Source organism: Odontomachus brunneus, unplaced genomic scaffold, assembly GCF_010583005.1.
Source record: "Odontomachus brunneus isolate Ranch 3 - 2012 unplaced genomic scaffold, Obru_v1 Obru_scaffold_016, whole genome shotgun sequence".
NCBI lineage: Eukaryota > Metazoa > Arthropoda > Insecta > Hymenoptera > Formicidae > Odontomachus > Odontomachus brunneus.
Window position 1 is genome coordinate 3,166,625 of NW_022639466.1, and position 13,713 is coordinate 3,180,337.

Sequence of the window (13,713 nt, forward strand, 5' to 3'; positions counted from 1 at the left end):
TTCATCGTCGACAAAATAATACAATTAAAGGGATGTTGAAGCTGAAAACTTTACCGACAAAACACTGACATTTTTCTCCAAAGTTCACGTCGCATTGGTTACACAGAATTACAAATACTTTTACGCATTGCTCGATATGTGACAAAAACGAACAAAAAATTTTTAATATAAAATCTCAAACTTCAGCATAATATTTGCTTAATCCAAAAGTTCCGCAGCTTGTACATACCGAAAGTGTGGATGCTCCAAACAGAAAAATTTTGAAGAACATTGCTCTACCTTCGCATCTGTATTTAGAAGCTTAAGAATATCGAAAAAGTTTGCAGAAATATTTCTACACATGTATGGTTAGGTTTTCCGTTGAATATGATAAAACAAAGCAACATACATTCATGTAAGTTCTGTATATATAAGAAATACGAAAATGATAACGTGATTATATTAGTGACGATCGTCTCTGCATTATCGACATTGTTCGAGTTTGTCATCCAGCATCCTCTTAATGGTAATAAAAACAAAAAAATTTTGCAACTTTGTAACCCTTTGTTATTACTTTCTTTTAATGACGTTGAAAGTGTGTGAAATGTTCTAACGTCTTATGTATCTAGTAACTACCCGATGAAAAATTTTTCATGCAAAATTTTGTATGAAATTTGTCCATACATAATTATGTATAATTATATATAATTATATATAATTATATATAATCATATAAAATTATATATAATTATACACAATTATGTATAACAATATGTATAATTACATATAAATTTATGCGTAATTATGTAAAATTATATATAAATTTATATATATAATTGTACATAATTATATATAATTATATATAATTATATATAATTTTATATAATTATATATAATTTTATATAATTTTATATAATTATATATAAAAAATTTTTCATTGGATATCCAGGTAACATATACACGTATCAGAGACGTTTCTCAAACATATAGTTAACTATAGTTTCAAAACCGTAAAGCACCAATAAGAAACGTTTTTTAACAAGAACCTTTCTGAAATCTTATTTGTGAAACGTTTATAAAACATCTTAAAACGTTTATAAACCGTTTCTTCAATGCAAAAGTAACGTTTCATCTAACGTTTTTTGAGTGGACATTTTTACTCAGAAGAAATGTTTCAGAAACGTTATAAAACGTTTTGGAAACGATTATGAAACATTTAATTCTAACGTTTATAAAACATTCCTGAAACGTGTGTGTGCTACTTGGGTATCGAATGGTAAGGCAATATCGACCTATCGAATTCGCAGAACTTGCCCGATTCTACTGTCACTTCAAGTGAGTCGAAGGCAATAACAAGTGTGAGAGACGCCGCGATTCGCAATACGTCGCGACAAGCTGGAGCCGTATGTAGCCAGAAACAAGGAGATAACTGTCTAATAATGTACTCACGATGCATCTCGACGATCGCACATCGCTGTTTTCGGCACTTCCGCGCGAGACTCTTTTGACAGACAAAAGACGTGTAGAACACGGAGCGACGTTGATCAATGTGTCGATGGCGGCTGCTCGGTGCGGAAAGATCGATTTCGAAGAAAGCGCGCAATTGGTGCATGTCGAAAATGCACGCCAAGACGGTGTCGCGGCTCGACAAATACGCGCTCTCGCGGACAAAGAGAAGCTCTCCCTCTTTTGCTAACAGACCGTACGAAAATTGACGTTGCGTCTATCTCTGGCGTCTTCTAATCTTTCTCTTTTTCTCTATCATCGCATTTCTCATTACCGACCAATAAATCCAGTCGCCCGATTCTACTGTCACTTCGAATGAATCGAAGACAATAACAACCCAGTAAACATGCATGTCTAAAAGATGTCGAAAAGATATCTAAAAGATATCTTATGCAACATTTTGTTGTATAAGACGTCTTTTCGACATCTTGTAGATATGCATGTTTACTGGGAAGTGTGAGCGTGCAATCCATTAAACGTTGCAAACGCTTTAAAGCGCTTCAAAACAAGCTATGATTGGTCTGTATTGCGCTTTAAAGTATTTATAACGTTTAATGGATCGCGCCTTGAGAGACGCCGCGATTCGCGACATATATCAGTCGTATGTAGCCAGAAATAAGGAGATAATTGTCTAATAATGTACTCACGATACGTCTCAACGATCGCACATCGCTTTTCGGCATTCCCGGCACTTACTTCCGCGCGAAACTCACTTTTGACACACGAAATGATAGAACGCATAGAACGCGGAGCGTTGTTAACCGATGTCTCGATGACGGTTACTCGACGCGAAAAGGCGATTTCGAAGATGGCCACACAACTGATGCACGTCAAGGCTGGGTTCTATAATACGCATATGGGCATTTTCTATAATATACGTGATATTAACTATATGCGTACAGCAGCCCAAGAGGTAAGTTTGTCGCGTTGCTCGCACTTTTGACAATTTTACACTTACAGTCCGTTGTACGCTGTCCTCTTTAGAAAGAAGAATTCTCATTGGGTATCGCTCATCACGTTTGGTGTGCAACGGGCATTAAGTGTAAGGCTATTGTTACATGCATTATACGATAAGATTATCGGACGTGTTGATTGGCTGACAGAATACAAGTTTTCTGAGATGCTTAACTTTTTCTCCAGATACCCCAAAAGTTCTCTATCCAACAGCCAATTAGAACATCCGACAAGCTTGTCGTACGCCGTATTATATCCCAGTAAGAAAGTCGACGTCGATCGACGAGTCATTTCCCACTGGGATATAATATTAGCCTTAAAGTGTCAAAAGTACAACGCGAACAAATCTATGGGTACTTTCCAGGCCCCTGATTCTCAAAAATATCTCGTATATGATATTTAGTAAAAAGCTATAATTCATATTATGCTTCATGTATGCCATAGCTTCTCACTAAATATCGTATGCGATATATTTTTGAGAATCAGGGCCCAGCTACATACACTGTTATACAAAACCAGTTTATTGGTTGCATATTATCTTACAAGATATTTTAGATAATATGTGACCAACAAACTTTTGTGTGACAGTTTAACGTAGCTGAAAAGCTACCCTATAATAGACCAAGCGCATCTTCTATTTAACAGTGGGTTTGCCCAGGTTGCTTTTCATACTTTTATATCCATGCCCTTTGCACATCAGACGCAATGAACGATATACAATGAGAGGATGGCTGCATCCTGCACGGAAAAAACAGCTCAGTGAGCGCCTACTGATTATTGTCTGTGATTGGAGCATTTTTTTAGATGCTTCATAGACCCAGGAGTATTTACCAATCAGGAGCGATAATCATTAAGCGCTCCCTGAGCTGTTCTTTCCGCTGAAATATAGTCGATATCTTTTTTCTAAAGCCAGCGGCACACGATGCTTATTTTCGTGCTCACTGAATGAAAATATTCTGTTCTAATTGCTGTATTTCTGAGATGGATGGAAATACACCAATCAAAACGGAGTATTTTTATCCAGTAAACACATATGCCGGTATTCATAGTTGGATCTTATTTTTAAGACTGTCTTAAGTTTATCTTCAGATACTCCGTAGCCAATGAAATGATCCGTTCATCATCTGAAGATAAACTTAAGACGGTCTTAAATATAAGATCTGACTATGAATACCGGCCATAAACAAGCATCGTATATCGCTGACTTCAAGAAAGAATAGTGTACAACGGGCGTTATGGCTCCTGCACACACGACGCAGTAATACTTGCCACGCGGCGGAAGTTCGCGCGACAGCCAATCAATATGATGCTTTCCGTAATAATCTTCTAGCTCTTACGGAAAAACAACATATTGATTGGCTGTCGCGCGATCTTCCGCCGCGCGGCAAGCATTACCGCGTCCTGTGTACAGGAGCCATTAGGTGTAAAAGTGCCCAAAATGCAAGCAACACGGATAGACCTAGTGTAGATTGAGACGATGGAAAAACAATGCCAGTGTGCCCAGGTTCGGTTTTTTCGCATTATCGGGAGTATCGAAAATAGCGACGTGCGATATCGGTGTGCATCGTGAATATGTATTAACAGTTATCTCCTCAGCTCCGGTTACATGCGATTGGTGCTTATCGTGAGTTGCGTCTCACACTTCTCACACTTCTTATTGCCTTTGACTCACTCGAAGTGAAAACAGAATCGGGCGGCCGGATTTATTAGTCGGTAATTAGAAATGCGGTGATAGTCAGAGAAAAAGAGAACAATCAAAAGAGATACACGCAACACCGAATCTTCTACAGTAACGCCGATCTGTCAGCAAGAGAGGGAGAGGTATGTCCGCGAGAGCGCGTACTTGTCGGATCGCGACACCGCGTCTTGACGTGCATCATTTACGCGGCTATCTTCGAAATCGGCCTTTTTGCCGAGCAGCCGTCATCGACACATCGATCAACATCGCTCCGCGTTCTACGCATCTTTGTCAAAAGTGAGTCTCGCGCGGAAATGAGTGCCGAAAATGCCGAAAACAGCGATGCGCGATCGTCAGAACCTATCGTGAGTACGTTATTAGACAGTTATCTCCTTGGTCGGTATTCATAGTCGAATCTTATTTCAAGGCCGTCTTAAGTAATGTCTTAAGATGCGAATACGGCTCTGTGATTGGTTCATGACGTCTTAAGACAATACTTAAGATGATCTTAAATATAAGATCGGACTATCCCAGTGAGAAATGACTTACCGATAGACATCGAAAAGACGTCGATTTGACGATTTCGACGTCTTTTCGATGTCGATCGGTAAGTCATTTCTCACTGGCATGAATATCGGCCCTTGTTTCTAGCCTACATACGGTGCTTGTTGCGACGTGTCGCAAGTCACGGCGTCTCTCTCATTGTTATTACCTTCGAGTCACTCGGAGCGACAGTAGAATCGGGCGATCGAATTTATTGGTCGATAATTGGAAATGCGATGATAGTCAGAGGGGAAGAGAAAGATCTAAAGACGCGCGCCAGAGATGCACGTAACACCGAATCTCGTACGGTAACGTCGGTCTGTTGGCAAAAGAGGAAGAGGCATGTCCGCGAGAGCGCGTGCTTATCGAGCCGAGACACCGTCTCGGCGTGCATTTTCTGCGTGCATCAATTACGCGCCATCTTCGAAATCGATCTTTTTACTCCGAACAGCCGCCATAGACACATCGATCAACGTCGCTCTACGTTCTATCCGTCTTTTGTCCGTCAAAAGTGAACTTCGCCTGGAAGTGAGTGCCGGGATTGCCGTAAACAGCGATGTGCGATCGTCGGGACATATCGTGAGCACGTTATTAATTATCTCCTTAATTCTCGATATATACGATCATTATCGCGACGTGTCGAGTCGGCGTCTCTCGTACTGATTATTACCTTCGACGCGCTCGAATAGTAATAGAATCGTCGGATTTATTAGTCGGGAGTTAGAAATTCAGCGATAGTCAGAAAGGAAGAGAAAGATCAAACGACGCCAGAGATAAACGCGGCGTCGAGTCTTGCGAGGTAGTTTAGTCTGTAGCGAGAGAGAGAGAGAGAGAGAGAGAGAGAGAGAGAAAGAAAGAAAGAGAGAGAGAGGTTGAACACAATAAAAGGAATAAGGAACAAGGAACAGAGAATAAGGAATACTGAAAACAAGAAATAACGCTATTCCTCTGTTCCTGTATTCTGCGTTGATGAATTAAGCGTTTCATATTTTAATATTGAACTGTTCCCTATTCTTTTCCCTCTATTCTGTTTCCTGTTCTCTATTCTCGATTCCCTATTCCTTATTCTTTTTATTATGCTTAGCTCCTTAGAGTGAGGTTTGGGTGGGAGGGTGAGGAGGGATGACAGATACGCCGAGCGCGATCGCGTAACCAAAACATCCGAGACCTTCGCGACGGTCAAGCTTATCTCACGTCGCGGACTTCCGCGCTTTTCTAGCACATTCGAGAGTCGGCGAATGCAACGTGTATTACGCGCTACATATGTCGCACTATATTACTCATCATTCCTCTCGCGTGATTGAACTACTTCGTCGATTATTTCGCACTTGACCAAATCTCGTGCGTCGCGACTTCCGCGTGTTTCTTCGAGATTCTCGAGATTCTCTCATGGACTTTTCAAGTTCGACTGAATTTGCAGTGTGAATGAAAAGAACTAAAATTTCGATTCGGGCAATACCATGTATCGACCAAACTTATTAAGTGGTCGGCGTGGGATATTTCCGAAAGATTTATTTAGCGTTTAATTGGCGAATGCCGTTATTGTTACTTTATTTTGAATATTCATTCGAATGTTTATCAGTTTATTAAATATTTGCCGATACGATTATCCGATGCTGTCACTCGCGTACTTCGAAATACTCATTTCGAAATCAACAGCCGTAGTGTATCGGATTAATATTCAAAATAGAGGCGCTTGCAGTAAACAATCTGACACGAGCTTTATTTGTCTACATAAACTGTAAACGCACTCAAGCTTCTCGTGGCCTGTTTGATCGAAAGTCCATATTGCAGATATACAATTGAATCGTTGTTGTAAGCGTGATTTCAATTATAACTACGATAATATTAATATAGATTATATAGGTACAAGAGATTTGTTATTTCTCTATCAAATTTTTTACAAAAAGTTTGGATGTCGAGAAAATGTCGATATTCATGATATTAATATTCATTTTATTCATAAAAATAATTCTTCGAATACTTTTATCTTATATCTTATACTTTTATCTTATATTTCAATTGACAAACTTTTTCAACCTAATGGAATCACGTAAAGTATTACACTCATCAAAATGTAGCTTATACTTATTAACTTTCTCCTCATTAACTTTCTAATCGTTTTTGGATCTTTTTTCGACCCCAGAAAAATCTTTCAAGAATTCTGATGATATTAAGGTATTTTGCATACGTATATACGTATTTTGCATAAGTATATAAATATATGAGACCTTGTGATTCATATCTGTAATATTTGGACGCATTTTATAGTGTATTTGTTATTTAATATGCAATATTATGAGAAGATGAACGTTGTCCGTGTTCAGAATTAAGGAAAATTAAAGATACTTGGGTCTCGAAGTAGAGTCGAACGAGTTAGAAGGTTAATTGAGAAAAGCCCGGCCAATTTGCGAAATTACTAATTTCGAGGCTCGCTTAAGCTTTTCGCTACCAACGGGACATATTTCCCTCGTTATTAATAACAATCTTATTAAATTAAATGAACAACTTTTTTTGGTATTTAGAATATATTATCACTCTACTTATAACCATTGGGACAAATATGTCCTTCCAAAAACAGTAAGACATGTGTCCCGAGCACTTTTTCACATCAAGCATAAAACTTTTAATTTTTTTGTTAAAAATACATCATATTAATATATTTAATGAAGTGAAAGTAGAAAATAGAATTGTATTTTTAAAGAACAAAATTGGTAGCGAAAGGATTGATTATTCAATCGAACAAATAACCGGTCATAACCGGTTATCAATCAGAGTGTATTCAAACACTCTTTTTTTCCTAGCAGCGTGCGGCAACGTTGCATTATTGTTCATTTTATATAAAATAAAACTGCCCACGCGTAGTCGAATTTGCACCAGGTAAGTGGTGAGATTCGCCTATATTTTTCTGTAGTACTGTAATAAACAAACTTGTTTGTGGAAATATTAGGACTCATTGAAGTCACGTAATTTCCACTCGAATTATTAGTTGGATTCTAATGCTTTGATTATGAACGCCCAATGAGCGACGGGACCGCATTAAAACCGCAAACCTGGATTAATACCGCACGCAAATTTAATAATAAATGCTGATCGTCATTCGATCGGTAAGCCATATATATTTGAGGCTTTAGGCAATTCACCCGGGTTTTGCTGTGTACGTCAGTTCCAAACTCCTAAATACGCGTTTATTGATGTGGCACAACGATAACACACAAAATGCTTGCAAACTAATCCCAGTTTCGTAAACTCTCGCGTACGAAGCGGGATAAACAGAATTTTCGAACATCAGGATCGAAACTGAGCCTTTGCAGCGCGAAGCCTAACGCGCGACGTCAACTACGCATTGACATTTCAATTACGCGGTATTTGTTCCTAAAATATCGGGAAATTCGTTAACTCTTGACCTTTGTGATTTTAAACTTGACTCTTGATTCATTTCATCCAAGAGAGAAAAAAATATTTAAGAAATAGAAAATATTCGATAGATATTGAAATAACGTATTATATATCAATATAAAATATCTCAAACAAGAAAGTATATGTTTTTTCTTAAGGGGATGCTGAAGTCGATGACGAACTCGAACAATGTCGATAATGCAGAAACGATCGTCACTAATATAATCACGCTATCCTTTTCGTATTTTTTGTATATACACAGAGAGAACGATTTGGTTGAATTAAATAAACACTTCTTTGGAATAGTCCAAACGAATTTTTTTATTGATTTATTGAACAAAATTTTATTTGACGCAACAAAAATATTTATTTGCGGTTTAGTTCTAAAGAAATATTTTTGTTGTGTCGACCAAAAAATTTATTTGGACTATTCCAAAAAAACACTTATTTGATTCAACAAATCGTTCTCTCTATGCAGAACTTACATGAATGTGTGTTGTTTTGTTTTACTATATTCAACGGAAAATTTAACCATATATGTGTAGAAATATTCCTGCAACCTTTTTCGATATTCTTAAGCTTCCAAATGCAGATGCGAAGGTAAAACAATGTTCTTTCAAATTTTTCTGTTTGGAGCATTCACACTTTCGGTATGTACAAGCTGAAGAACTTTTGGATTAGGCAAATATTATGTTAACTGACAGTTTGAGATTTTACATTAAAAATTTTTTGTCCGTTTTCGTCACATATCAAGCAATACTCCTATTTATTTTTGCACGTACTTTTATTGCGTAAAAGCATTTGTAATTCTGTATACCAATACGACGTAAACTTTGCAGAAAAATGTCAGTGTTCTGTCGGTAAAGTTTTCAGCTTCAACATTCCCTTAAGAGTCGTTCTACATTAATTGCAAGTTTCAAGGTCGCAAGAAAATTAACCAATCACAGTCAATTCTTCTTTGGTCGTAAGAAGAACGATCAACTGTAATTGGTAAATTTTCTTATGATCTTGCGATTTGCAGCTAATGTAGAATCGGCTTAAGAGGATGCCGGACATCAAAATTGTACCGATATAACATTGACTTTTTTTGCAAAGTTTACGTCTTGTTGCTTGCACAGAATTACAAATTTTATACAACAAAAGTACATGCAAAAATAAATTGGAGCATTGCTCAATATGTGATGAAAACGAAAAAAATATGTTTAAATTTTGAGTTGTCAGTACAATATTTGTTTAATACAAACATTCTGCAGGTTGTACATACCGAAATTGTGGATGCTGCAATCAGGAAAATTTCAAAGATCACTATTATACTTTCAGAATTTAGTCTTGATGCCAAAAAAGATACGAAAAGTTTGCACAAAAGTTTATGCTTACATGCGGTCAAGTTTTCCGACAACCATGATAAAGAGCGAATAATTAGTTCACGGATATTTTTCAAGATGGCACCGTACTTTTATCGCACTTTTCATAAAGATAAAGAAATCGTAAAGAAATCGTCATAACGGCACGCCCGAGTTGTTTTCCTATGCGTAATAGCAATAATTAAATAATATCCGAATAATTTAAATAATAATCGAATAAAGAAGTAATAATATTGGAATATTAAATGGATGATTATAATATTTGATCGGCACTGAGGAACTCGATCGCGACGTTTCTCTATCTAACAAGTAAAAACATAAATGAAACGCGGTAATTACCAGTCGCAGTAAAGCTCGCAACACCTGCTCGCGTGAGGAGTACGCGACTTAATTTGTCTTAATTGTCGCTAAATCGAAACGCGGTATTAAAAGTCGGCGCGGAATAAAACACGAAGTAATACCATAATATTCAAATATTAAATGGTAGTGATGATAATATCTGCTCGACAATCGTGTGATAATATCTGCGAGTGGATAATAAACAAATAGTGATGATCGAATAATCGGTAATAACAATACCTGGGCAACGGCTCTAACAAAAACTCTAGGCTTCGCAAAGGCTAGGTAAACAGACCCTCGTAACGGCCCGCTCGTGTCTCAGACTGAGCGGCGCTTTGGAGGGGGGGGACTCTGGGCATGTAAACACGCGTGCGCGAGCACGTGTTGAGCGTCACGCCACAACACTCTTAACCGTCGAGACGAGCATATCGAGAGCTACCGCGTTATTTTTCAGATAATTCCGTGCCGATTTTTAATACCGCGTTTCAACTTCGCGACAATTAAGGCGATAATTAAGATAAATTAAGACGCGTACTCCTTACACAAGTAGGTGTTGTGGGCCTTATCGCGACAGATAATTACCGCGTTTCATTTACTTTTTTATCTGTGAGATAAAAAAACGTCGCGGTCGAGTTCCTCAATGCAGATCAAATATTATCATCATCCATTTATTATTCGAATATTATTCTTTATTCGGTTGTCATTTAATTGTTTTTATTGCGTATTTGGAAGCAACTCGAGCGTGCCGTTACGACAATTTCCTTACCTCGTCTTGTTGTCGTGTGTGATTAATTGATACTACCGGATATTATTATATGGTTGTCGATCAGATATTAATATCATAATTCATTAATTAATTTCATTAATTAATTTATTATTACTTCTTTATTCAGCTATGATTTAACTATTTCTTATTGCGCATTGGGAAGGAACTCGAGCGTACCGTTACGACAATTCTTTTCCTCGTTTTACTGTCGCGTGTAACTAATTGATATTAAATTATTAAATTACTAAATTAAATTCAATTTCTGTCACAGAGATCCAATAGAGCAGACGTAATCACGCAGCTCTAGGGGATGTGATGCCTGGGGGATGTCGCGCCGGAGGATTCAGCTCGGGCCTGTTTGAATCGACTTGAAGGTAAGCTTCACTAATTTGTACTTATAATTATAAATCCGACAAAACTGAAAATTTTCTTGTTTAGAATCGAGTTCCTTAATGTCCCTATCATCGTGTAACTAATTAATACTCAATTTAATCTGTTTTTTTTGTTGCAGAGACGAGCACTCGACTCTAAGGGGATGCTGCGCCGGAGGATCCGACTCGGGCTTGGCAGAGTTGGCGCGAAGGTGAATTTCACTAATTTGAATTCATAATTCCGATAAATCCGATAAAACCTCTTGTTTGAGATCGAGTTCCTTAATACCTCCATTATCATGTATAATACTAAATCTGCTTTCTGTTGCAGAAACGAAACAGATCACCAGCCGACTCTTAGGGGCTGCTGTGCCGGAGGATCTGGCTCGGGCCGAGCGGGGTTAGCTCGAAGGTGAGCTTCATTAATTAACATTTGTAATTAGAAATCCCACAAGATTGATAATTCTCTTGCTCGAAATCGAGATAATTTGAATCGAATCAAAGATCGCGCTAAATCATAATTACATGCGGGGAGAATTTTTTCTGAGTAACATCACCACTTGAAGAATTTTGATGATTTGTTCTGATTAAGAGATTTATTTGCAACGTCGAGAAAAAGGAAAGTGGAATATTCCAAGAATATCTTATAAATGCATTCCGAAAAATTCTTCCAGCGTGAAAAATATCGCGTTTATTTCTTTTTTTGTAATCCTTCAAACTTCTTCACTCAAATCGTCATTAATGCACAAATCTGATCGGCGAAATGGTATTTTTCTGTTCCAGAAACTAAAGCAGAACGTGGCTACCCTGATCGGCGGTTTGGTGAGTCAAAACAAAAAACATATTGATAATAGAAAGACAAAAAGTCTTTCGATGTAGTGCATGCTTATTGAATCAATGCGATTTACTTTGCTGTAGTTGTAGTATGTGTACGTGCCGTCTAATAAAAATCACACTGCTCGAAACAATTGGAAGATCGTTTTTTCAAATAATAATATTAGTGATAATGCAAATTTTACATAAATTTGGCAAATAAATTTTCAAGTATTTTTCTCCCAACATATATATATATTTAGAAATTGATTAACTTAGAGTATTGATTGGTCGACGATTTTTGTCTGAGGAAATTTTGATTAATCAAACCCCAACACTATCTGATAGATGCTTCAAGTATTGAGTATACACTTTGAACATTCAAAATTTTGTAAAATTATTCAGTTTTATTGAATGCGATCTTCCAGGTATTTCGAGTAGTGCGTCAACGTGCAAAGAGATTGCGTCACAGAAAATGCGCAATCACATCACCTGCGTCATAGATTTTCCGCCGGTCGTTAATTTTCTCAATTTTCTTTCTCGCATGAGCTTGAATCGCGATTGTATTTCATAAAGTAGAATTTATGCTTCGTTATTAAGTAAAATTCGATATCGTACGGCATTTGCGCGAAGCGATCTAACATGATTATATAAGCTGCTCGCAAAATTAATTTCACAGTCTTTGGAAAATTTTCAGATATCAATTTTTCACTTAGAGTTAGAGTTTCCTAACGCGGGACACAATAGAGACAATGCTAGTGAGCGTTGATCCCTCGCGAAAAACGCGATGTACACAAGTCAGACATGCGAGCAGTTGTTTATTTATGCGGCACGCGCCAATTTCCATTGAACGAAGACAGACGTCTCACGTGATAACATTTTTGTTACGTGAATTTTGAAAAGAATCTTTATCTCTATCGTCACAATTTTCATAGTTTTTGATTTTTCATTCACGCTCGCGTTCGCGATTATTAATTTGATAAATTTGTGAATTTCACCGGATCGTATTTGCGGAAGAGTCGCGAACGAATTTCGCAGAAATATTGCGGAGTTGTTCTCCGCAAAAGCATTGCGGAATTGTCTTCGCAAAAGTATTGCGGAGCTGTTATCCGCAAAAATATTGCGGAGCTATATTGCAGCCTACTACGCTGCATCATCAAAACGTTACTTTAGGGATATTTCGTGTCGTACGTGAGAATTTCACACAGATTACTTCGCCCACATGTCGAAAGATTTCGTGAGATCGGCCTTCGCGTCGCGTGTTCCCTTCGCTCGCGGATTCCGTTTTCTTCGTAAGCAATTCGCGTCGCGCGTATATCAAAGCGATACACTACAACTCGATCTGACCGTTGCTGAATTCGTCGCACTTACTTGTCGTTTATCCAAAAGACCGACATTTCCTCGAAGACGCAGTTCGCGATATTTCATACGCAATTCGCAACTCGGAGTATATCCCCCAAAAGAGATAGGATTTTTCGTGAAACCTTCGTTAGATTACCGCGGTCGGGAGTGAATTACAGGTGACATGGGACGCGAGAACCATTGCAGTGTCAGATGCAGTGACAGGGTGGCAGATGGACCCTGAACACCGTGGGACGACGCGTAATGGTGAGCGCTCAATTTAGACGCTCATATAGTAGACAAAGCGTCACTTTACATAGATTGCATGAACGTAGACGTAAATCGCATTGGGTCCGACGGAAAGTAAAGTAAGAATTGGAATTTGCAGTTCGCCGGAGTTATATAAGAATGATCCAACCAAAGAATTTAGCTCTGAGATTTTCGCAATAGTTCTACAAGTCAAGCATTTCCATTTCTTTAAGAGTACTGACTAGCTCAATCCTTAGAAAAGTGTGCAAAAAGACACGACTGATAAAAAATAAAACAACTGTTTCTTAATTCATTTCAAGTATCTGTAAGGCTTGAATTTTTTTGTTTGGTTTAAAAAGATATGAATGGAGAGAGAGAGAGAGAGAGAGAGAGAGAGAGAGAGAGAGAGAG

General features: G+C 37.8%; 1 long non-coding RNA gene across 1 annotated transcript; it reads left to right on the forward strand.

Moving 5' to 3' along the window:
• The first annotated feature begins 4,259 nt into the window (after nucleotides 1-4,259).
• On the forward strand, nucleotides 4,260-11,102 carry LOC116841573. Its single transcript, XR_004377572.1, has 3 exons — nucleotides 4,260-4,482; nucleotides 10,800-10,902; nucleotides 11,040-11,102. It is a non-coding gene; the product is annotated as an uncharacterized LOC116841573 (long non-coding RNA).
• Nucleotides 11,103-13,713: the final 2,611 nt, after the last annotated feature.